At 37.5% G+C, this 27076-nt stretch overlaps 1 pseudogene; it reads right to left on the reverse strand.

Annotated features, from left to right (window-relative positions):
* Positions 1-788: 788 nt before the first annotated feature.
* Positions 789-2302, reverse strand: LOC101688098 (annotated as a pseudogene).
* Positions 2303-27076: the final 24774 nt, after the last annotated feature.

Here is a 27076-nt window from a genome sequence, read left to right on the forward strand (position 1 = left end):
TAATATTGTGAATATACAAAACTGAGTTGCCCCCAGAATTTACATTCAAATAAAGAGCAAAGTACTCATATATTTAATACAAAAAATTTTTAAGATTTTATTTATTTAGTTGACAGAGATCACAAGTAGGCAGAGAGGCATACAGAGAGAGAGGGAGAAGCAGTCTCCCCGCTGAGCAGGGAGCCTGATGTAGGGCTTGGATCCCAGGACACTGAGATTATGACCTGAGCTGGAGGCAGAGGCTTTAACCCACTGAGCCACCCAGGCTCCCCAAAACAAATTGTTTTGATGATACATTCTGAGTTACTCATGTAATACTTTCCTCCAGGAAAACATAACTTTGACTTGATTGAAATGAGAAACATTTCCTAACTACTTAAAGATTTTTAATCTTACACTATTCAAATATACTGATTAGACATTATTTCATTACTTTGTCTCTTCTCATGTAGCTTCTGAAGTCCAACAGCTGTGATACTTGGGACCATACTATTAGTATACTTCTCTTTTGTTTTTATGACATAGAGTAACAAATTTATTTTTCACACTCCTCAGTGAGATTCCAAAATTATACAAATAACTTTGCAGTATCTTTCCCTCTCTTTTTTTTTTCTCATTAAACTTTTGTTTTAATGGGTCTCAAAATTCCATGACAGATTTTTGGTCAAGTTGTTTCCATTAAAAAGGATTGATTTTAAAAACTAATAACTTAAAACTGCCACACACAAAAAAAACCAAATGGTCCACAAAACATTCTCCTTTCCTTCTGAAGGTTTTACGATGCATTGTTATCATTAACCAGTCTTTTACTATTAAACTTAAATGGCCAATTGACACAAACAGTTCTGAGACCGTTCTTCCACCACTGATTAAGACTGGGGTGGCAGGTATTGGGGATAATATTCATTTAGCCTTCTGAGCTTTCTGGGCAGACCTGGTGACCTTGCCAGCCCCAGCTGCCTTCTTGTCCACGACTTTGATGACACCCACAGCAACCGTCTGTCGCATGTCATGAACAGCAAAATGGCCCAGAGGAGGATAGTCAGAGAAGCTCTCAACACACATAGGCTTGCCAGGAACCATATCAACAATGGCAGTGTCACCAGATTTCAAGAACTTGGGACCATCTTCCACCTTTTTTCCAGAACGATGATCTATCTTCTCCTTCAGCTCAGCAAACTTGCAAGCAATGTGAGCTGTGTGACAATCCAGCACAGGTGCATATCCAGCACTAATTTGGCCTAGATGGTTCAGGATAATCACCTGAGCTGTGAAGCCAGCTGCTTCCATTGGTGGGCCATTTTTGCTGTCACCAGCCACATTGCCTTGACGAACATCTTTTACAGATACGATCTTGACGTTGAAGCCCACATTGTCCCCAGGAAGAGCCTCACTCAAAGCTTCATGGTGCATTTCAACAGACTTGACTTCAGTTGTAACATTGAATAGAGCAAAGGTGACCACCATGGCAGGTTTAAGAACACCAGTCTCCACTCGGCCCACAGGGACAGTACCAATACCACCAATTTTGTAGACGTCCTGGAGAGGCAGACACAAGGGCTTGTCAGTTGGATGAGATGGTGGCAGAATGCAATCCAGAGCTTCAAGCAGTGTGGTTCCACTGGCATTCCCGTCTTTACGGGTGACTTTCCATCCCTTGAACCAAGGCATGTTAGCACTTGGTTCCAGCATGTTGTCACCATTCCAACCAGAAATTGGCACAAATGCTTACCGTGTCAGGGTTGTAGCCAATTTTCTTAATGTAGGTGCTGACTTCCTTAACGATTTCCTCGTATCTCTTCTGGCTGTAGGGTGGCTCAGTGGAATCCATTTTGTTAACACCAACAATTAGTGGTTTTACACCCAGTGTGTAAGCCAGAAGGGCATGCTCATGGGTCTGCCCGTTCTTGGAGATACCGGCTTCAAATTCACCAACACTAGCAGCAACAATCAGGACAGCACAGTCAGCCTGAGATGTGCCTGTGATCATGTTTTTGATAAAGTCTCTGTGTCCTGGAGCATCAATGATGGTCACATAATACTTGCTGGTCTCGAATTTCCACAGGGAGATATCAATGGTGATACCACGTTCGTGTTCAGCTTTCAGTTTATCCAAGGCATACTTGAAGGAGCCTTTTCCCATCTCAGCAGCCTCCTTCTCGAATTTTTCAATAGTTCTTTTGTCGATCCCACCACATTTGTAGATCAGATGACTAGTAGGGGTAGACTTGCCCGAATCTACGTGACCAATGACAACAATGTTGATATGACTCTTTTCCTTCCCCATTCTGGCTTGGGTTGAGCAGTGGTTTTCATGACACCTGTGTTCTGGCAGCAAACCTGTTGTGGGAAAATAAAAAAAAGCTGAAGTATCTTTTTGTGGAAATTAAATACATCCAGCTCTTTTTATGTTTGTGGCTACTGACATTAACATTTTTTAAAATGAGAAAATTAAATAATGCAGAATATTTGCTTTTCAAGAAGAGGTTTATATTTACATTACTCATGCCTCCACTGTTACTAGCTGATTTCTTCTAAAAGTGTAAATTATATTTCACATGAGAAACTTACTATTTGGGAAGTATAGAAACTAAACAAAGTATAGTTATAGAAAGCAGTACAGCAATAAATTAAAATGTCACTTTTAAGTTGTTTTGTTAAAAGCCTTAAAGTCATCCATGATTTTTGGAATTGACAATGTCACTTTAGCACCCACTTTTAAAGATCATTTGGAAGTGTGAGTTATTTGTTAGGTGTGATTTATTTAAGACAATAAACTTAGATTATTGAGTCGAACAAATAACTATTTGGATGCTTGCCAAGCATTTAGAGTGAATGACTGAATATAATGAGACTAGATCACTCAGAGGGATGAATAATCAAAAGCCGTAGGATGAAATTAACATTGTTCAAAAGATAGATCTCTTTCTTCTCTCCTTTGTGAATATTGAGCAATGGGAGAGTGAAAAGCATCATGGGAAGTACTGCCCTTGCATTCCAATACAATGGCAGTAAATATACCTTATATTTGCATAATGCATTCCAGCTCATATATGCTACTTCATATTCCATTAGAACTACTCTTCAAAATAGTTATAATTGCAACATTACAGATGAGAAAACTAAGAATCCAGCAGATTAAGTGATTTCCTTAGGCTGCATAGACTGTGATGAGCAGAGCTAGAATTTGAAGCTTATGGGCTCTGTCCAGATGAGCTGACAGGGGTTAGAGGAAAAGCAAGGATGTAGAATCAGCTGCATCGTCTTTAATCTCAGTTATGCCACTGTCTAGCTTCCCTTGGATAAGGTACTTAATATTTGTAAATTCTGAATGGTAGTATCCACTTTCCTGGACCACAGGGGACAGTATAGAAGATTAAGAGTTTTAGAATAGTCATTGTCTTTGGTTTTGGAAGCCAACTCTCTGGTTTCTAGTCCTACCTCTAATACTTAGTGACTGAGCCTGGGAAAATCCCATAACCTTTTTGTATATTATTTTTTTATCATCTACAAAATAATGCCCATTTCATAGTGCTGTTGGGACGGTTACATGAGCTGATAGAATTAAGTGGTGCCCATGATGGCTGGTACATAGTGAAACTCTCATTGCCTGGAATACCCATTGCTTCCAGAACTAGAATATGTATTTCCACTCCCCTAATTCAATAGCCTATGGAAGTCCAAATTCTCCACTCCTCTTTCTAAGAGTCTGATCTCTGAAGTTCTTCATGCTCTCAAGATTCCCTACTTATCCTCCTTTTTTGTTTGGTTCTTTTTTCACATTAGTAGCCACTATTCTGTGACCTAGAGATCCAGGGTGGCACTCTACTTTTTTTCTTGTGCATTTCACAGATCACAACAGATCTTGTTGATAATCACAAGGATTAACAAAAACAATCTTATTGCACATCTCAAAGTTTGTTTCCTGAATCTTCTCTCCCTTCTCATCTTGCTCTATCTTTCCTAAATTACTGCTCACACATCAGATTCTTCTTTCGTGTAGGACAGTTGTGCTCATTTCGGATTTGCTTCAGTTCTGCTTCCCCAAACCTGCCAACTTTTCCATGAAAATAAAGAGCCATTATGCTTTGTGGCTGGCCCTGAACAGTGATTCAGTTGCTAGTTCTCACAACTGGCCTGAAGAGAACAAAGGCTTTGTGCTTTTATGTAAAATAGAAATTTTGGATAAATTTGGTATTTGGCAAATTTGGCAGTGGCTAAGATAAGGATTGTGAAAATGTTCACCCAAGCACTAGAAATGGAGGTAGGAAAGCGAGATAGGAAACAGTTTCATAATGTCTGTTTCAGGAACAGGTCTGGTGAAAGGCAGTAAAAAGCATTTTACTGTGGATTTTCGTCATGTTTTCTTCATGTATGTGAGTGTAGGCAGAAACCCTTTACTCTCATTTAGTACAAGGCCATGTAGATTACATAGCTGGTCCTGAATTTAGGGATACTATGCTTGGGTTTTATTTTTGTTGAGTAGTATTCCTAAAAAAAAATTAAAGCAAAAATACTTCTTAATTCTTAGGAATTGGTTTTATGTGCTATGGGTGGATTATTACTTGGAACTTAGCCCTTCCTTGCGATTAGGACCAAGTCCCTAATAATTACCATTTCCTTTAGGTAGTTTCCTAGAGATAGTGGGCCAGGAACTTGATTTTTATCTTTTCCAATTGCCTCATTCAGGTTACAGGATAGTAAACTTGTAAACATGACGATTTTAGCCGCCATTACAAAGCTCTTTGTGGCACAGGATAGTAGGATTTAAGACATAATGTCTGACCTATAGGAGATTACAAAATATGTGCTACAGTTTTTAGCCAGCAGATGGGCAACTAGAAAGTATGGTTTCTATATCTGGCAAAGGCAACTTCTGAGAGGGCTCAGATAGCAAACATCTTCCAGCTGAGGTTTTGTCATTCAGATTTCCACTTAGCATTTGGCCTATATTATATATCAGTGGATATATAAGGCAATATAAATCTTTTTATATATTATAGTCTGGGTGTCTGAGACTGGTTCCCATGTTGTCTCATGACCAAACTTCAGAAGATCTAAGAAGACCCAAAGGAAAAGTAACTAAACGTTAAACTTTTAGAGTGAGCATCTGTGTTAAGAAGTACTCTGTCCCCATCAAGCTAGCCCCCGACGATGTCAGAGAACCCTTCACTGTGTCTTGGCTTAGGTTATGCTCCCACACCAAGTTTTAGGGAAAATTCTCCAGAGAAAACAGCTTTTTGTCAAGTATAAAATGATTTTTAACAGTTCTTGCTAAATATTTATCTAGTCAAGAAAGGTGGTAGGAGAAAGTAGGTTTTAACCTGTCATTTTTAAATGGAAAATTTCAAACTTATGCTTTTATGGCAACTCAGTGTATTAAACAGATGAGAGCTGAACTGTCCTTTCTGAAGCTGGGGTAAGATTCCTGGAGTCTTGATCTCACTCTTATTTCTCCAACATCCCCACCTCCCAACCTCACACCCTACTCAACACAGTTTCTATAGCACATCTGAGAACTCTGGGGGCCTCCAGGTCTTCTAAGACCCCTGGTAGGAAATTACTGCTGTACCAAGACATATCCATAGTCTATTATTCAAGCTAACCAATAGTGGAAAGGAAATGGAATAAAACTCTATCATTTGTTCATATTTCAGTGACAGGGCACAGAATAAATAGTCACTAGAAGTGTGTGTTAATGTTATAATATGATAGAAATGGAGTGATACTGGATTCTTTAATGTGGAAGTCTCTAAGTGAACAGTGCCATCTCTTCAGTCCAGAGTCTAAACAATTTGAGAAATAACAAAATAAAGATGGAGGTCGAAATATCATTTTTATTTTTCTTTTAAGATTTTAAAATTTATTTTGGAGAGGGAGACAGAGCACGAGTATGAGCAGGACGGACAGAGGGATAGGGAGAAAGAATCTCAAGCAGACTCCATGCTGAGCACAGAGTCCAGCACTAGGCTTGATCTCATAACTCTGAGATCACAACCTGAGCAGAAACCAAGAGTCATATGTGCAACCAACTATGCCACCCAGGCACCCCCAAAATATTATCTTTATAACCAGTAATGACCAGACTAGCTTGATCAATAAACTCAGAATTAAGAAGCCTACTACATGTGGTTGCAGGTCTTCCTGGTAGGGGTGGCTGGCCCAGGAGGGATATATGGTCCAAAGGAGCAGAGAGGACTTTTGTTCTCTGCCAGTCCCCTTATCACCATGAGGAAGAAGGAGCAGTGCTGAGCTGAGCTGAATAACCAGGAGTTATTTCCAAATGCATCCATCAGTGTAGTGACCCTCAACCTCTCCTAGATGCTGGAATGAGGAAAGGACAGAGGAGGCAAGGAGTTCCACTAAGTGAACTTTCTTTATGTGGGAGAAACACAAGATAAGAATGATCCCCCCCACACACAATATACAGTTTTTAAGGGAGGATTTGGGAAATAAAGGATATTAGTGCTCACTCTCTGTTCCCACTGCCAAAAGGATAATTTTATTTATTATGGAATATATTGTACTAATACTGTCTTTGTAAAAAAAATATAAAATTCCTTATATTTTGGGGTTGTTAAGATACATACTTTGGTTTTGGACAAATAAATTACAGAATTCAGAAACTGTTTAGTTTAATTGCCCACCTTTTAAGAAAACAAAATTATATAGCATGGAGACTTCTTTTAATAGATCTGAAACTAACAGACTCCCACACTGCAAAAAATGCCCCACAAGCATTTGTATTTGAGAAAGAAGCTAATTTGTTAGTGTGAACACTGTTGAGCACTGCTCAAATTGCAAATGTGTTTATAGTCAGGGTAGAGAATTCAATAAAAACAAACAATGGAGATAATCTGTATAATGTGGTATATTTTTAAAATATGCTTCTGGTATGATTTTTTTCTTAGAAAATAATTATTCACATAACAAGCACCAGCTGCTTGAAAATAAACTTGGAATGTTAAATTTATTAATTGAAATACTATTGCCATCAACATCACATTTTAGGGATTTTATAAGCAGCATGGAATTAATGAGTAAAATATCACTGATGCCATTATAATGTTTACTTGAGGGAGCACAGAGATTCCTTTTTCTCCTGAGCTATTGGAGTCTCCATGAGAAGCTAGGGGTCTATGTACACATGTCATCCAGAAAATCAAACTGGTGCCCAGGCAGGATTTTAAAATTTTAGAATATTTCACTATTTCTCATGAGTTCAGTGTTAGCAGAATTTTGGTGCTTGAGAATGATAAATACCACTGATATTTATATACTGTGTTAACCAAACCTTTTGTTTCTTCATTTTGATGCTTTGACATCTTGAAGCCTTGCTCACCCTGGAGGGACTACCCCCCTCAGGATTAGCTAATTCCTAGAGATAGCAAGGAGCTCACTGGGATTTTGTTTTTCATATGTAAATAAACATCTAGAGCCCATATCCCAGTCACTTCTTTCACTGGGGCTCACGCTCTGGACCTCTATCCACTTGCCCTAATCACATGAGGGCCAGATACTGGACAGCTAGGGATAGACCCTACACCCCAGAGCCCACTGAAATTATTCAGAATAGCCAGTCCCCAAACTGCTTACCCAGCCTCACTCATTCCTTCCTGGAGAAACCATCACAAGGGCTCTTGCCCCAATTCTCCCTTCACTCTCTCTGCCTTCTGACCAAACTTGGTGCTTCTCCACGTGGCCCTGCATCTCACACTGCTGTGCCTCCAGTTGGGGTCTGTGTATATAAAAACTTCTTTCTTCCATGAAGCCATTTCTATGTGCGTATGTGTCTTACCATACCTGATAAAACAAATTCCAGTTTCCTTTAGAACATTTACTTTTTTATAATTGATGAAGTGCCTTTGTATGGTTTTATCTCACTGACCATAATAATCCTATGAAGCAGATATTATTATTTCCATTTAACAGGTCAAACAATTGAGGATTAGTGAAGGCAGAGCCAGTTTGGACTAAACACTATGCCATACAGAATAGTGTATAGGTTTTGGGGCTAGAAAGTATAATAATACATGTCTAAGTCTTTCTATTGGTTCATCTGTAAAGTGAGGCCAATAATATCTACCTTTGGGGTGTTATAGAGAGTAGAAGTAATGCTCTCAGAGTTCCAAGTTTCCTTTCAGTTTTGGCCATGACCACTTTTTTGTTGTTCCATCTTTCACAGTTTATTTTCTTTTATCTTCTAGCAAAGAGCTAGTTTATTATATCAGTCTCTTGTTTAAGGACCTATAGATTTGAGAATTCTTTATCTATGTAAAATGTATTAGCTTTCTATAAGCAAGAATCTTTTTATGAATAAATAGAAAAGGCAAATAAAATGCAAAAATATTGAATTTAAAGGCATCATTGAGCCTTTGAAGAAATCAGGCTAAAGAACCTAAGATTCCAGAGAGAGGTGAGTTGTAGAAAGGTGAGCAAACAATCTGTAACCAGTGTCACCAGAATTTGTTACCAGATTCTGACATGGCAAGAGGCTAAAAACTGGTAAAATAGGCCCAGGCAAAGGGCCACTCTGGAGAACAGAGAAATCATACCATTTGGCAATCTAAAATGACCGAAGACAAAACTAGAATCTTTGAGTATTTTCAAACACATACCAGTTTGGTTCCCGAGACATCTGCCAAATTCTGAAGCTACATTGTGCTACAAATTATATCTGAAAATACCTGAAGTGTAGATTAGAAATTTCCAATTTCACAGAACACAGATGTTAGATTTCAGGGCTTGCCAGGGTTTGGGGATCTGGTGAACCAATCATGTTCTCAGCTGAAAGTCTGGTACACTAGCTCTTAGGAATAACAGCAAGCCACAAATATACTGAGCATTGCCTAAGAACAATGCAACATAAATTTGGCTCAATCCCTCAATCTCTTGGATCAAGAGAATTCACCCTTCCTCTGTCCAGCAAAGAAAAGATGCAACTCTTATGGGAAAATGGTAACATCATCCAGAGATTTACAGTTGCTATAAATAAGGTCTAGCACTCAATCCAAAGCTACTAGGATTGGTAAATAATAGGGTTATACAAGCAAAAGCCAAGATAAGAACAATAACAACAACAAAACGAAACAGATAACGTAAACAGTCTCACAGGTGAACTAGATATTGGATCAATGACTTGAGAATAATTATGATTAGGATGTCTAACAGAAGATGAATAATTTTATTGGAGATTTGGAATCTGTGAAAAATCATCAAACGGAACTTGCTGAATTGAAAAATACAATATCCCCAATTAAGAATTTAATGAATTTAAGAAGCAGATTAAACACCAGAAGGCAGCACAGGTGAATTGAAAGATAGGTCATGACAAAAGATTTAAACTGAAGCACAGAGGAAAAACAGAAGGAAAAATAAAGCAGATGTTAAATACCTATGAGGCAGAGTGAAAAGTCCAATTTACATGTAATTAGAGTCCCAGAAGGAAAAGAGAAAGGGATTTGGGCAGAAATAGAGGTAATGGTCAATAATTTTCCAAAGCTGACTGAAGACTTCAACTGACTTTTTTTTTTTTTTTTTTTTTTTTTTTTTAAGATTCTATTTATTTATTTGACAGAGAGAGATCACAAGTAAGCAGAGAGAGAGAAGAGGAAGCAGGCTCTGGGATCATGACCTGAGCTGAAGGCAGAGGCTTAACCCACTGAGCCACCTAGGCACCCTTCAACTGACATTTTAAGAAGCCTACAAATATGGGACACCTGGTGGCTCAGTCAGGTAAGGGCCTGACTCTTTTTCAGCTCAGGTCATGATCTTGGGCCATGAGATTGAGCTCCCCTGTTGCGCTCCATGCTGAGTGTGGAGCCTGCTTAAGATCCTCTCTCCCTCTCTTACTTACACTTATGCTCTCTCTCTAAAATAAAATTTTAAATACTAAAAAAAAAAAAAAAAAAAAAAAAATTCTTGCAATTATCAAGCAAGATAAACATAAAGAAAACTACATTACCTCCAAAGCATCAAGGAGAGTGTATTGATAATTTCCCAATAGAAAAATAGCAGTTAGGATATAATGGAACACTACCTTTTAAACTACTAGAAGAAAAAAATGCCAATCTAGAATTCAAAACCCAGTATTCTAACCAAATGAAGGAGAAATAACAATCATATGATCCCCATTAACTATGGCATATACTTGAATTCCTCAGTCTGACCTTTAGGAAACTTCCAGACTAGTCCTCTGACAACTCTTAAAATTTTATTTTTTGTTAGTCTGTGTCTACATAGACTAAGTCTACTTAGTCTACTAAGTCTATGTCTATACCTCCTTCTGGATATAACCAGACTTGATCTCATTCCAGATATGTGCTTATAATCGTTGTCTTACCTTATACACCTTCACCTTGACTCCCACTTTTAAATTCCAACTTGTCTTTAGCACAAAACACAGCTTCTACTTTCATTTGAAAGCTTTCCCAGGCCTCTATCAAAGTCCTATATTTCGGTTTTGATATAGTCTGTTTTTCATAGCCATTTACTAGTTTTGTAAGTACTATATTTCATATTTCAGATGACATTGATTTCCAAGACATAACATTATTTTATATGTCAGGAAGAAAGAATAAAATATTTCCAGTTAAACTATGCATTCTACAGTTCCTTAACAATAGTCAAGGTAGCTTCCTGTTGTTTTGCAATTTCTCTCATCTATTTTAAGGGATTTGGCAATTTCTCCTGCTCTTATTTGCATTGCCTGGTACAAAATAGGCAGTCCTTTACACACACACACACACACACACATTTACCTTTTGGGGCGTATTTTCCTTTTTTAGAGGTGTCATAACATACTTAGTTTTTGCTTTATAATAAAATGTAGAATTGTAAAAAAAAAAGTGTGGAATTTTCTCAAGAACAATTATTTGCTTAGTCTGTGTAAACTTTGTGTCTAGTTTCAGTGCATTTTTATAAGCATTTCAGAGGTTTTTCATTTTAATGGTGTAACACGGGGTAATATTTTGTTTAAAGATTTTTATTTATTTATTGGATAGAGTGAGTTGGATATTGGGTATTTTTGATTCCCAAGACTAAAAGATTTTCCAAATTGGATATTGGATAGAGAGAGCGCTGTGTTGGGAGAGGGAGAAGCAGGATCTTGAGTGAGCAGGAAGCCTGATGCAGGGCTCAATCCTAGGACCCTGGGATCATGACCAGAGCCAAAGGTAGACGCTTAACCAAGCCACCCAGGGGTCCCTCACACAGCATAATAGTTTTAAGACATTCTAAATGTAATTAAACTCACTCCATGTAGCACCAACCATGCACATGATTTGAATGGAATGATAACAATATGAACAACGACAACCAAGTGTTGAGCATGTCTGGGCAATGACAACCACATCCTGAGTTTAGCCTGTTTGACAGGAACTGTATTGACATATCTCAATTTGAGATGATAACATTAAATAATATAATCTTAGAATCAACAAGATATTGTACTACTTGCCTCCTGCATAGATTCTAAGGTCCAAGAGGGCCTGAAGTACTTCCTTCATGTTGTTTGGTACAATTCTAGCATACTGTACCCATAGAAAACATGAGTATAAACAACATAATAGGTAATCAAATTTAATTTAAAAAGGGGGAAAAAACTTGTTGAATTAAAGTGGAGAAGAAAAATGCATCATTTTACCAAGCAAAATTACCCTTTGTCAACATTAGATAAGATTTATTTTTAGATATGTCATATGCAGTATTCTTTGGTCTTTTAAGAGGTCTGTGAATATTTATAAGGGGGTCCATGTATAACCAAAATACAGTAGTCTGGAACACAGTAGGTTCAATTTATGTGAGCAAACTTCATCAACACTCTACTGACTTACTCCTATCAACGAACAAGTCTTTATTTAATGGAGTGAGAGTTAATCCCAAGATTTTTCTGTCTGAAGACATAGTTTGCAAACTAGCAAAGTGATTGCAGAAATCTTAGAGAATTTTGATTGTTACTGATCCTCTTCTATATTTGTGGATACTGAAATTTATTTATAGGTCAGAAGTATTGTTGTAGTTACTCAGGATCATATGTCCTGAATGGATTAGATAAAGCACACTATAATTCTTGTGGTCAATATGAATAACCTCACCAATTTGGATTTGATAATTCAGAAAGTGTATTAATTTGAACCTTGTAAAATCCTTTTAAGTCTACTCTACATGTCTGGGGAATAGGAGAGGGAGAATATTTGAAAAGATTGTTCATAGTACAAAAAACTTGTGGGAAAATGTCTTAGTTAAGAACAAATTGTTTTCAATATCCCTAAAGCATTCATTTTATACTAAAATGTAATGTTTAATTCAAATCGTTTTTATTTGTTAATCAAAAAAGGTTCTTGAACACTAGTGGTCATTAAAAGCATTCCTGCATGCTCTTTGCAGTAACAAAGCTGGTATGACACAATGAAAATCTTTTACTCTGGGGAATCAAAAATGTATTGGCTTCAATCATGAGATGACATAGGGCAGTGTCCTTAACTAGTCCTGGTTCTAGTTCCTCATAGGAGAAATGCGACTTGGGATACCTCCTAAGGCATCTGTAAGAAGTAAATGAGCTAACTGTGTGAACATTCCTTGGCATATTGTTGGATTTAAATAAATATTTATTGGGATAATCCATTATTTAATGAGTAAATTAAATTTAAACTTCCTTAATCCAGACTTTTAACTCATCTTATTGTCAGTTAAGATGGTTTTATGTATGCGTGTTGCACTATTATTTCCAGTTGCTTTTTTTTTTTTTAAAGATTTATTTATTTTTGAGGGAGAGAGAGAGAAAGTGTGAGCAGGGGAGGAGCAGAGAAAGGGGGAGAGAATCTCAAGCAGACTCCCTGCTGAACATGGAGCCTGAGTCATGGTTCCATCTGAGGACCCTGAGATCATGACCTGAGCTGAAATCAAGAGTCCCATCCTTAACAGACTTAGCCACCTAGGCACCCTCCAGTTCATTTCTAAATGAGGGATTGGTATGTCTTTCTAGTTAAGGGCTAGATAGTAGATATTTTAGAGTTTGTGGGTCACATATGGTCCCCATCTCCTATTCTTCTCTCTGTGTATGTTTTTTAAAACAACATTTAAAAATGTAAAAACCATTCCCAACTAATGGACTATGCAGAAAGAGGCAGTGCCAAATTTGGCCTGTGACTATAGTTTGCTACTCCTTGATCTAAACTTTCTTTATTTAATACTTCCATTAGCACCTTCATTAAGGAAGGTGTTCCATTTTATTTCTGTACTTACAATGCACATTACTAATGTGTTTCCAAGGCTTGGAAAGATAAGAAACCCAAATTTAGCTTTCTTGGGAAAATTTAGAGTATTCTCAATTACTGTATTTGAGAAAGTAAACTGTGCTTCAGGGATGGTTTAGCAATTTCCAGAAAACTATGAAGAAAATAAAAGAGACAGTATTTTTTTCCCTTCTGTCTATGAAACAAATCAAAGACTTTTATGAGCTTGTGCACATGTTAGGAAACACGGAAGTTTGTATTTTTTTTTATTAGAAAATAGGAATTCTTCAAAGGTACATCTGTTAGTCTCATAGGTATTCACATTGATTAAGATTTCTTATTAACATACAATCATCTCCAAATGTTTCCACTTAATTGCTTTTTATTTCAGTTAAGTACCAATGTTCTTTATTCTCACACGTAGTTTAATTAGCATGGAAGGTCACTGAGAGGTGTTAAGGCACAAACTTGCCCAGAGGAAGTAGTTGATGCCTGGCTGGCTTCTAATTATAGAGCATCCTAAAACTGCACAGTAAAGGGGAGTTTGGAGGGAAGAACAATAATGAGAGAATTAAAAAAATGAGCAAGAAGCATCCCTGTGCACAAGAGGACCAAATGCTGAGCTCCTATTCTTATGTTCAGGTCACAGTTGCATATGTTACCAGTAGGACATAAAATACAATGTACAGTAGCTTATAGATCATCTAATAACATTTATTAAACATCCATTAGGTACAAAGACTGGGGTGGATGCTTGTAGGGGCTATTAAAGTGTTGAGTAAAATGGTGTTGAGAAACATACAAATCAAATATGTATGATTAAATATCATAATTGCATGTAAAACAGAATATGTTATTCCTTATCATTAAACTTTCATTACTAATAATATTTTTGATTTTACTAAATTCTTACCAAAATTACATTAGAACCAGGCTATTTGGCCACATAATCCATAGGATTAACCATACACAGACATTCTAGAAGTGGTGTTCTCAGCCAATAACAATGTACTCCTCTATGTGGGTTGGGTCTGTCTTAAAAGTATTTATTAAAATCCAGTAATAAATCAGAGGGTACCTATACGTGCTACAAAATTATTTTTTAATTTCATCAAGTAAATTAACACACACTTTGCTGTAAACAAGATGTGCCTTAATAGCATTAAAATAGAACTCAACGTATAACACTTTAGTTCTTTAGTTTAGCTACAACTTTCCACAATGACTCCTCTGGGGATAAATCTAGGTATCCCTGTATTTTATGTTAGTGCATTTCAAAATGATAAAAGCAAACTTTGCCTTCAATGAGTGTGGATGATAATATCGTATAACATTTGCAGATAACACCTGTTCTGTGGAATAGTTTTAGGAGCTTATTAAGCCTTCCCAATTTAATGTATACCAATCCTAAGAGGAAAGTACTATTGTTATTGTCACTTTACAGATAAGGAAGCTGAGGCAAAGAAAAGGTGACTTGCCTGAGTCATGCTCAGAAGTAGGAGAGCTGGGCATTAAATCCAGTCCGTGCGATTCCAGCATCTTCTGCTAGTAATTCAGCCTTCATGTAAATGTGTATATATCATAAAATATGGAGTGGTATGACTGATTCATCTCTCCACAGCACGAGTAAGCAAACAGCATTACATGTTCATTATGTACATTTAATAAGGAGGATTTCTTTGGTGAGGGAAGTTTAGCTGATATTTCTTTGCTCCTCACTTCACCCTTGTGAGCCTCAGTTCCTTCACATATGAAATGTGGGGGTTGGGGGCAGACTCGGTTTCAATAGTCTTTTTTATTTTAAAGTATTTTTTTAAGGTGTAAAATCATCACTCTTATACAAATACAAAATGAACACATCTCAGGAATCTATTGAACTTATTAAGTAAGGAGAGAACCAGCAGGATGTTAAAACTGGATTCAATGAATTTGAATTACCACACTTTTATTGTTGAACGAGAAATGTAGAAATTAATTTACAAAATGATGCAAAACTGTCCTTTTTAGGGGAGAGTGGAGCAGTTGTCCCTCCTGGACAGAATTTGCAGGTCTGTGGACAAGGGTCATTTGCTGTGTTCTCTGCTACCTACAAATTGTAAGATAGATCAAAGACAAGGCAGGGCACAGAGTCCCCAGAGAATCAGATAACTCAGAGTGCGTTAGACAACACCTTGTTTTTAACTGAAGATGCCCAAGGATTTTCCAGTGCAATTCTGTCTTTCACAATTTCCCCCCACACCTCAGACCAAGTTCTGTGGGAAGTCTGACCTATGTTTGCTTTGATGGAAGAAGTGGGGAGCCGAGAACTCCTGTCAGTTTGCCTTAATCACTCACCCAAATTCCAAAAATTTTCCCTGCAACTGCCCTTGAGGCAGCTCAGAGGGCTGTGAAGACTGTGTGATCTCTCTAGCTTCCACAGCTAACTAACATTCTGCAATTTCCTGGTTCTCCTCATTGGGAGGCAAAAGCCTGAGCTGTCAGAGATAAATGCATTTTGCTATCATCTCACAGTGGATGTGCATTCAGTCCCCATGAAACCAGAAGCATCCTTCTGGGTCTGAAGGCTGGGATTCTGTCTGATTAATTCTCAGAGATTCTCCTATGCTCAAAAGCTTGAAATATGCAAAAAAATGTTACATCTGGAACAAAGTCTTCTCTGAAGTTTGTGTCTGTTAAACCCCAGGATAATCTTCAGCGAGGACCTGGAAGCCCTTTCTTCCATCCCAAGGGGCCTTTGACCATAAGGCATTCATAACACTGTTAGATATGCATGCACATTCCTTGGCTATTTCATTAACAGGGTTCCCAGGAATGGACATATGAAGGGGCTGGGCTGGCAGGGTTTGTTTAATTAGAATGGAAAAGTCCATAGTTAGTCATAACCAATTTACAGGCAACTCTGTGAGACCAAGGGTATATTGAAAGTTTTATGTTGACACAAATTTAAATATACATATGCCATGCTTCCTCTGTGGTCATCATTATTGGAAATATTTTCGACCAAGAGGCTTAGATAGAGGGTACAAAGTGAGTTGCTATTTTCTTCCACCATTTCAGCTCTGTATCAATGCTATTTTAAATATCCCCAGAAAGAAATTTCCCCAAAGACTGATTGGGGAGTGAGGTTATACGCTTTATAACTCTAACACATCTCTTCCACATTCCCTGCAGTTTGTAACTCTTTTCTGATCACTTTTCTTTCTCACCAAACCACCAGCACCTGCTATTCATCTGCCTTTGTTCCTTTATTTACATTCTACCTATTCTATTAATACACTTAAATTTAATTAAAATGTTTATTGAGCAAGTAATAGAACAAAGCCGAGAACTCTATAGGAAAAAATCAATTGTGTCACCTCAAGAACATATTCATTATTTACTCCTGTTTTTTTTTTTAATTATTTTCTAGTCCTTGCCAGTAAACTCACCTATTTTTAAGACACAATCATAGAGCAGATGCAACTCCATTGTGATTTTTTTCCTCATAAGTATCATAAACATTTTTCCAGTTGCTTTAACAGCATTCATACTTGTCTTTATTCTAATTTTCTATTTACATGAGTTATTTTTCTTATAATAGACACAGATACATTGTAATCTTTAATAAAATATGATCCAGGAAGGTACAAAAGAGATATTAAAAATTATCTGAAACACTACCAACTAGGGATAATAATTGCTATTTTAATAAACATTCTTTCATTCTTTATGCATTATCTATAACACATAGCTTTCAATATATAATTTTACATAAATGGGGTCACATGTGCACACAGATATACAAACAGGACTCAACTTGTTTGTTTCCTCAGTAATAAGACTGGACTTTTTTTCCCATGTCAATGATTATAGAAATGCATCATTACTTTAGGTGCTTGGATTAAAGGTGCTTGGATAAAAGGATTATCTCCTTGCCATACATTTCAAGTACTATGATTAATACATGAAATGGGAGGCTCTTTTAAACTTTAACTTGTATTTTAAACACTGTTCTTTTCAAAGTTGTAACATCTTACACCTATCACCAGTGTGACTGTCTTTTTTACCACATCCTCCCTGAACCCTGGGTTTTAGTACTTTTTTAAAAAGTTTTAGAATTATGGAAGAAGCCGGAAATAATATCTTAACATTTTAAAATTTGCATTTCCTTGATTACCTGGGTGTGTGTGTATGTGTATGTATGTGTGTGTATATATATATATATGTGTGTGTGTATATATATATATGTGTGTGTGTGTATATATATACACATATATATGTATATATATACATATATACACATATATATGTATAAGTATAATAATACATATACTTATACATATATACTTATGTATATGTATATATATATATATATACACACACACACACACATATATATATATATATATATATACACACACATACATACACACAGCCAGGTGTGTGTGTGTGTGTTTGTGTGTGTGTATATATATGTGTATATATATATACTCATCCTTTGTATATCTTCTTTTATGACTTGACTATTTATATCCTTGATCCAAATTTCTACTAAAGTGATCATTTTTTTCTAAGTTTTTCCACAAAGTATTTAAACTTTATTACATTAAAGAAGTTATCTTATTTTTACTCAGAACACTTAGCTTTTATGCTAAATCATGTTAAATGTTTAGCAGTTTTTTGGTTGGTTGTTTTTGTTAATGCTCTTCATGTATTTAATGTTTATACAATCAAATTTAGCAGCATTTTCCTTTATTGTTTTTAGTGTTTGTGTGTCACAGGTGGAAAGGCCTTTCTCTAGTATAAAAATACTTTCTCCCTTATGCTTCTAATAACTGGTATTTTGTTATTTTTTAATATTCAGATTGATATATCTAGTGCTTGTTTTGGCATACAAAAGAATGTGAAAATCTAAAATTTTTCACCCGAAGATTAGCCATTGTGTTGTCTCCATAGAACACTGGAAAAGTAAAGACAGGTGGACCTTCAGGTATTATTTGGACTGAAAAATATGATTACACTTGTAGATGATACCAGATTTGAGTAGAATATGCCAAAGGAAATTGAGGACCAACATCATCACTGAGACTGTGAGCATAATTTTACCTGGTAGTGAGGACTCTATTAGTATATAATATTTATTATTATATTAGGTATATATGCTCATGAATAAAGAAATAGAAGAGATCAAATTTAGATATCATAAAATGTTAATGAGATTGATGAAATGCAGAGCGTGTCTTGTGTGGAATATGATAACTGTTTTGGCAGTATGGGGAAGAGGTGAGCAACACAGGACGCAGATGTAAGTGGGTAAAATAGAAGTTTGTAAGTTTCATAGAGCATTGTGCCAAGCGAGGCATAAATTCCATCTTCATTCAAAATATATGAACTGTGAGGGCGATAAGAGGATTGGCCTTATGGGTAGGACTCTGAGGAATTGAAATGTTAACAGACAATAAGTTAGCAGAATGCCTCAGGCAATTACAATTAACGAGAAAACAGGGTGGAGAGGAACTTCATTGAAGATGGGACCAAGGGATTATAAAATCATAAAGGCACATTGTGTTAGTGGACCAGGCTGCTTGAAGGCTCTATATCAGGGGCAAGCCTTCTGAGAAAAATAGAGAAGGCGCTTCCATCACAAACTCCAAGACCCTGGGCTAGCACCACGGGGAGACAGGAGTGTACACAGGTAATTAGAAATGAGACCTTTATTTCACACTGTATTTTAATTTATTCTCACATCTATTCTCTTTCATTGATCTCTCTGCCTGTTCCTGCACTCTCTCTATTGTTGTAACTTTATAGTATATTTTAATGTCTCAGATATCACAAGCTTGCTTTTTACCTTTTCCAGAATTTTACTGAGTGATTGCTTATGCTTATTTTACATTTGCATTTTAGACTGTCTTTGTCAAACATCCCATCCTCCTCAGAAGATCTGTCACTAGCACTTGCCACCTTATTTCTAGTCCTGAATAGGTAGTTTAACTAGGGTAACAAACAACCTCCAAATCTCAGTGGGTTAACACAGCAAAAATTCATTTCTTACTCAGAATATATGTCCCTTGTGGGGTGGTGTGAGTGGGGCAGGGGAAAGGATTTGCTCCACAGAATTACTCAGGCCTCTGGCTGACTGGCCCAACACTTCATAGCTATACTACCTCAGCTCCTAGTCACCCTAGTGGAGGGAATAGCTGGAGGATTGTGTGTGCGCTACAGAGATCCATGTGGTCCCCACTCCCAACGCATTGTCTAGAATACCACTGTCCAACAGAACCTTGTATGATAGTGGAAGGAAGTGTTCTGTAATCTGTACTGTTCAATACAGTAGCCATTAGCCATTTGTAACTAATGAAATGTGAGCACTTGAAATGTGGTTAATATGACAGAGGAACTGAATTTTAAGTTTTGGGAAAAAATAAGTTAACTATATAAGTTATATAATCACACGTGGCTAGTAGCTCTGACATGGGACAGCACAGGTCTAGAACCAGTCACCTAGTCCTGACTAAGTGGAGGACAATTGGGTATATAAAGGAATATATGGAAAAATCTGTAAACATTATGGTCTCTGTCTTCACTCACAAAGCAAAAACACCACCAGACACATACATGCGCACACACACACACACACACACACACACACACACATACTTCCACTGGGAATTTCATTGTGACTGCAGCAAAATTGTATTTTAATCTTTTAAATATATGGTATTCCTTTTCAAGGATAGGGTATAACTTTCCATCTATTCTGGTATTCTTTTGTTTCAAGACTTTTTTTTCTTAAAATTTTTTCATATATAAATCCTATATATTTCTTTTAGGACTAACTTTTGAGTGAGACACACTAGTGTTAAAATTTTAGCTCTGCAACTTAAACTAATGGAACCTCACTTATGTTAAAATATTTATGTAAATTCTTTAAGTGTCAGTTCATTCACCAATAAAATTAGAATAACAGCACCTGAGGAGGAGTCAAGATGGCGGAGAAGTAGCAAGCTGAGACTGCTTCAGCTAGCCGGAGATCAGCTAGATAGCTTATCTAAAGATTGCAAACACCTGAAAATCCATCGGCAGATCGAAGAGAAGAAGAACAGCAATTCTGGAAACAGAAAATCAACCACTTTCTGAAAGGTAGGACCGGCAGAGAAGTGAATCCAAAGCGACGGGAAAATAGACCCCGGGGGGAGGGGCCGGCTCCCGGCAAGCGGCGGAGCAACCGCGCACAAAATCAGGACTTTTAAAAGTCTGTTCCGCTGAGGGACATCGCTCCAGAGGCTAAACCGGGGCGAAGCCCACGCGGGGTCAGCGTGGCCTCAGGTCCCGCAGGGTCACAGAAGGATCGGGGGTGTCTGAGTGTCGCAGAGCTTGCGGGTATTGGAACGGGAAAAGCCGGCTACAGAGACAGAGCTGACAGTAAGCTCGCAGCTCCGTGTTACCTTGAACCGGTCGCAGGCTCGGTGAGCTCGGAGCGCGGCCGGAGGTCAGGCAGACGGGAGTGACTGGGCGCTGTTCTCTGAGGGCGCACTGAGGAGTGGGGCCCTGGGCTCTCGGCTCCTCCGGGCCGGAGACCAGGAGGCCGCCATTTGTATTCCCGTCCTCTGGAACTCTACGGAAAGCGCTCAGGGAACAAAAAGCTCCTGAAAGCAAACCCGAGCGGATTACTCACCCCGGCCCCGGGTAAGGGCGGTGTAATTCCGCCTGGGGCAAAGACACTTGAGAATCACTACAACAGGCCCCTCCCCCAGAAGATCAACAAGAAATCCAGCCGAGACCAAGTTCACCTACCAAGGAGTGCGGTTTCAATACCAAGGAGAGCAGCAGAATTCCAGAGGAGGAGAAAGCCAAGCACGGAACTCATGGCTTTTTTCCTGTGATTTTTTTTAGTCTTGCAGTTAATTTAATTTTTTCTTTTTTTTTTTTTTTTTTTTTTTTTTTTCTCGCCTTCGGGTAAAATTTTTTTTTTTTTTTTAACTGTACCTTTTTCTTTTTTTAACGATTTTTTACTAGTTTATCTAATATATATATATATATTTATTTTTTTTTTTTTTTTATTTTTTTTCTTAGGTGTTTTTCTTTTTTTTAAAATTCTTTTCTTTTCTTTTCTTTTTTTTTTTTTTTTTTTTTTTTTTTCTCTTCCTTTTTGAACCTCTTTTTATCCCCTTTCTCCCCACTCACGATTTTGGATCTCTTCTAATTTGGTTTAAAGCATATTTTCCTGGGGTTGTTGCCACCCTTTTAGTATTTTACTTGCCCCTTCATTTACTCTTATCTGGACAAAATGACAAGACGTAAAAATTCAACACAAAAAAAGAACAAGAGGGCAGTACCGAAGGCTAGGGACCTAATCAATACAGACATCGGTAATATGTCAGATCTAGAGTTCAGAATGACAATTCTCAAGGTTCTAGCCGGGCTCGAAAAAAAAGGCATGGAAGATATTAGAGAAACCCTCTCGAGAGATATAAAAGCCCTTTCTGGAGAAATAAAAGAACTAAAATCTAACCAAGTTGAAATCAAAAAGCTATTAATGAGGTGCAATCAAAAATGGAGGCTCTCACTGCTAGGATAAATGAGGCAGAAGAAAGAATTAGTGATATAGAAGACCAAATGACAGAGAATAAAGAAGCTGATCAAAAGAGGGACAAACAGCTACTGGACCACGAGGGGAGAATTCGAGAGATAAGTGACACCATAAGACGAAACAACATTAGAATAATTGGGATTCCAGAAGAAGAAGAAAGTGAGAGGGGAGCAGAAGGTATACTGGAGAGAATTATTGGGGAGAATTTCCCCAATATGGCAAAGGGAACGAGCATCAAAATTCAGGAGGTTCAGAGAATGCCCCTCAAAATCAATAAGAATAGGCCCACACCCCGTCACCTAATAGTAAAATTTACAAGTCTCAATGACAAAGAGAAAATCCTGAAAGCAGCCCGGGAAAAGAAGTCTGTAACATACAATGGTAAAAAATATTAGATTGGCAGCTGACTTATCCACAGAGACCTGGCAGGCCAGAAAGAGCTGGCATGATATTTTCAGAGCACTAAACGAGAAAACATGCAGCCAAGAATACTATATCCAGCTAGGCTATCATTGAAAATAGAAGGAGAGATTAAAAGCTTCCAGGACAAACAACAACTGAAAGAATTTGCAAAATACCAAACCAGCTCTACAGGAAATCTTGAAAGGGGTCCTCTAAGCAAAAGAGAGAGCCTACAAGTGGTAGATCAGAAAGGAACAGAGACCATATACAGTAACAGTCACCTTACAGGCAATACAATGGCACTAAATTCATATCTCTCAATAGTTACCCTGAATGTGAATGGGCTAAATGCCCCTGTCAAAAGACACAGGGTATCAGAATGGATAAAAAAACAAAAACCCATCTATATGTTTGCCTCCAAGAAACACATTTTAAGCCCGAAGACACCTCCAGATTTAAAGTGAGGGGGTGGAAAAGAATTTACCATGCTAATGGACATCAGAAGAAAGCAGGAGTGGCAATCCTTATATCAGATCAATTAGATTTTAAGCCAAAGACTATATATAAGAGATGAGGAAGGACACTATATCATACTCAAAGGGTCTGTCCAACAAGAAGATTTAACAATTTTAAATATCTATGCCCCCAATGTGGGAGCAGCCAACTATATAAAACCAATTAATAACAAAATCAAAGAAACACATCAACAATAATACAATGATAGTAGGGGACTTTAACACTCCCCTCACTGAAATGGACAGGTCATCCAAGCAAAAGATCAGCAAGGAATATAAAGGCCTTAAATGACACACTGGACCAGATGGACATCACAGATATATTCAGAATATTTCATCCCAAGCAACAGAATACACATTCTTCTCTAGTGCACATGGAACATTCTCCAGAATAGATCACATCCTCGGTCCTAAATCAGGACTCAACCGGTATCAAAAGATTGGGATCATTCCCTGCATATTTTCAGACCACAATGCTCTAAAGCTAGAACTCAACCACAAAAGGAAGTTTGGAAAAGAACCCAAATACATGGAGACTAAAACAGTATCCTTCTAAAGAATGAATGGGTCAACCGGGAAATTAAAGAAGAATTGAAGAAAAAAAAATCATGGAAACAAATGATAATGAAAAACACAACGGTTCAAAATCTGTGGGACACAACAAAGGCAGTCCTGAGAGGAAAATATATAGCGGTACAAGCCTTTCTCAAGAAACAAGAAAGGTCTCAGGTACACAACCTAACCCTACACCTAAAGGAGCTGGAGAAAGAAACAAGAAAGAAACCCTAAGCCCAGCAGGAGAAGAGAAATCATAAAGATCAGAGCAGAAATCAATGAAATAGAAACCAAAAAAACAATAGAACAAATCAACGAAACTAGGAGCTGGTTCTTTGAAAGAATTAATAAAATTGATAAACCCCTGGCCCGACTTATCAAAAAGAAAAGAGAAAGGACCCAAATAAATAAAATCATGAATGAAAGAGGAGAGATCACAACTAACACCAAAGAAATACAAACTATTATAAGAACATACTATGAGCAACTCTACGGCAATAAATTTGACAATCTGGAAGAAAATGGATGCATTCCTAGAAACATATAAACTACCACAACTGAACCAGGAAGAAATAGAAAGCCTGAACAGACCCATAACCAGTAAGGAGATTGAAACAGTCATTAAAAATCTCCCAAACAAACAAAAGCCCAGGGCCAGACGGCTTCCCGGGGGAATTCTACCAAACATTTAAAGAAGAACTAATTCCTATTCTCCTGAAACTGTTCCAAAAAATAGAAATGGAAGGAAAACTTCCAAACTCATTTTATGAGGCCAGCATCACCTTGATCCCAAAACCAGACAAGGATCCCACCCAAAAAGAGAGCTATAGACCGATATCCTTGATGAACACAGATGCGAAAATACTCAACAAAATACTAGCCAATAGGATTCAACAGTACATTAAAAAGATTATTCACCACGACCAAGTGGGATTTATTCCAGGGCTGCAAGGTTGGTTCAACATCCGCAAATCAGTCAATGTGATACAACACATCAATAAAAGTAAGAACAAGAACCATATGATACTCTCAATAGATGCTGAAAAAGCATTTGACAAAGTACAACATCCCTTCCTGATCAAAACTCTTCAAAGTGTAGGGATAGAGGGCACATACCTCAATATCATCAAAGCCATCTATGAAAAACCCACCGCAAATATCATTCTCAATGGAGAAAAACTGAAAGCTTTTCCGCTAAGGTCAGGAAACACGGCAGGGATGTCCATTATCACCACTGCTATTCAACATCGTACTAGAGGTCCTAGCCTCAGCAATCAGACAACAAAAGGAAATTAAAGGCATCCAAATCGGCAAAGAAGAAGTCAAATTATCACTCTTCGCAGATGATATGATACTATATGTGGAAAACCCCAAAAGACTGCACTCCAAAACTGCTAGAACTTATACAGGAATTCAGTAAAGTGTCAGGATATAAAATCAATGCACAGAAATCAGTTGCATTTCTCTACACCACCAACAAGCAAGACAGAAGAAAGAGATATTAAGGAGTCAATCCCATTTACAATTGCATCCAAAACCATAAGATACCTAGGAATAAACCTAACCAAAGAGACACAGAATCTATACTCAGAAAACTATAAAGTACTCATGAAAGAAATTGAGGAAGACACAAAGAAATGGAAAAATGTTCCATGCTCCTGGATTGGAAGAATAAATATTGTGAAAATGTCTATGCTACCTAAAGCAATCTACACATTTAATGCAATTCCTATCAAAGTACCATCCATCTTTTTCAAAGAAATGGAACAAATAATTCTAAAATTTATATGGAACCAGAAAAGACCTCGAATAGCCAAAGGGATATTGAAAAAGAAAGCCAACGTTGGTGGCATCACAATTCCGGACTTCAAGCTCTATTACAAAGCTGTCATCATCAAGACAGCATGGTACTGGCACAAAAACAGACACATAGATCAATGGAACAGAATAGAGAGCCCAGAAATAGACCCTCAAATCTATGGTCAACTAATCTTCGACAAAGCAGGAAAGAATGTCCAATGGAAAAAAGACAGCCTTTTCAATAAATGGTGCTGGGAAAATTGGACAGCCACATGCAGAAAAATGAAATTGGACCATTTCCTTACACCACACACAAAAATAGACTCAAAATGGATGAAGGACCTCAATGTACGAAAGGAATCCATCAAAATCCTTGAGGAGAACACGGGCAGCAACCTCTTCGACCTCTGCCGCAGCAACATCTTCCTAGGAACAACGCAAAAGGCAAGGGAAGCAAGGGCAAAAATGAACTATTGGGATTTCATCAAGATCAAAAGCTTTTGCACAGCAAAGGAAACAGTTAACAAAATCAAAAGACAACTGACAGAATGGGAGAAGATATTTGCAAACGACATATCAGATAAAGGACTAGTGTCCAGAATCTATAAAGAACTTAGCAAACTCAACACCCAAAGAACAAATAATCCAATCAAGAAATGGGCAGAAGACATGAACAGACATTTCTGCAAAGAAGACATCCAGATGGCCAACAGACACATGAAAAAGTGCTCCATATCACTCGGCATCAGGGAAATACAAATCAAAACCACAATGAGATATCACCTCACACCAGTCAGAATGGCTAAAATCAACAAGTCAGGAAATGACAGATGCTGGCGAGGATGCGGAGAAAGGGGAACCCTCCTACACTGTTGGTGGGAATGCAAGCTGGTGCAGCCACTCTGGAAAACAGCATGGAGGTTCCTCAAAATGTTGAAAATAGAACTGCCCTATGACCCAGCAATTGCACTATTGGGTATTTACCCTAAAGATACAAATGTAGTGATCCAAAGGGACACATGCACCCGAATGTTTATAGCAGCAATGTCCACAATAGCCAAACTATGGAAAGAACCTAGATGTCCATCAACAGATGAATGGATCAAGAAGATGTGGTATATATACACAATGGAATACTATGCAGCCATCAAAAGAAATGAAATCTTGCCATTTGCAACAACATGGATGGAACTAGAGCGTATCATGCTTAGCGAAATAAGTCAAGCAGAGAAAGACAACTATCATATGATCTCCCTGATATGAGGAAGTGGGTGATGCAACATGGAGGCTTAAGTGGGTAGAAGAATAAATGAAACAAGATGGGATTGGGAGGGAGACAAACCATAAGTGACTCTTAATCTCACAACAAACTGAGGGTTGCCGGGGGGAGGGGGTTTGGGAGAAGGGGGTGGGATTATGGACATTGGGGAGGGTATGTGATTTGGTGAGTGCTGTGAAGTGTGTAAACCTGGTGATTCACAGACCTGTACCCCTGGGGATAAAAATATATGTTTATAAAAAAAAAAAAATAAAAAAAAAAAAAAAAAAGAATAACAGCACCTACCTACCTACCCCATACTGTCACTGCCACAAATATTATTATCACTATTATTCCTTGTCCTATTACTATTCCTATCATGATAATAATAATTTATTATTATATAAGAAGCTCTTTAGTATTATTTATTTTGCAGAAGGACCAAGTAAGTTTAATGCATTTATATCTGATAAGAATGAGGTTACCAAAGTGACTTGTCCTTGTTAAATATGCAGTATATTTAGCTGTTGTTGGTACTGTCAACATCATCTTTATCTCATTTTCAACCTTATCATCATACCATCATCATGATTATATCATCATCATCATTGTCAACAGGGGTTGCCTTTTGTTTTTTTTAAAGTTTGTTTTTTTGGTAATCTCTACATCCAAAATGAGCTCAAACTCATGACCCCGAGATCAACAGTCCCATGCTCTTCTGACTGCACCAGACAGGCAC

Source organism: Mustela putorius, unplaced genomic scaffold (assembly GCF_011764305.1).
Source record: "Mustela putorius furo isolate JIRA1106 unplaced genomic scaffold, ASM1176430v1.1 tig00000854_pilon_pilon_pilon, whole genome shotgun sequence".
NCBI classification, from domain to species: Eukaryota; Metazoa; Chordata; class Mammalia; order Carnivora; family Mustelidae; genus Mustela; species Mustela putorius.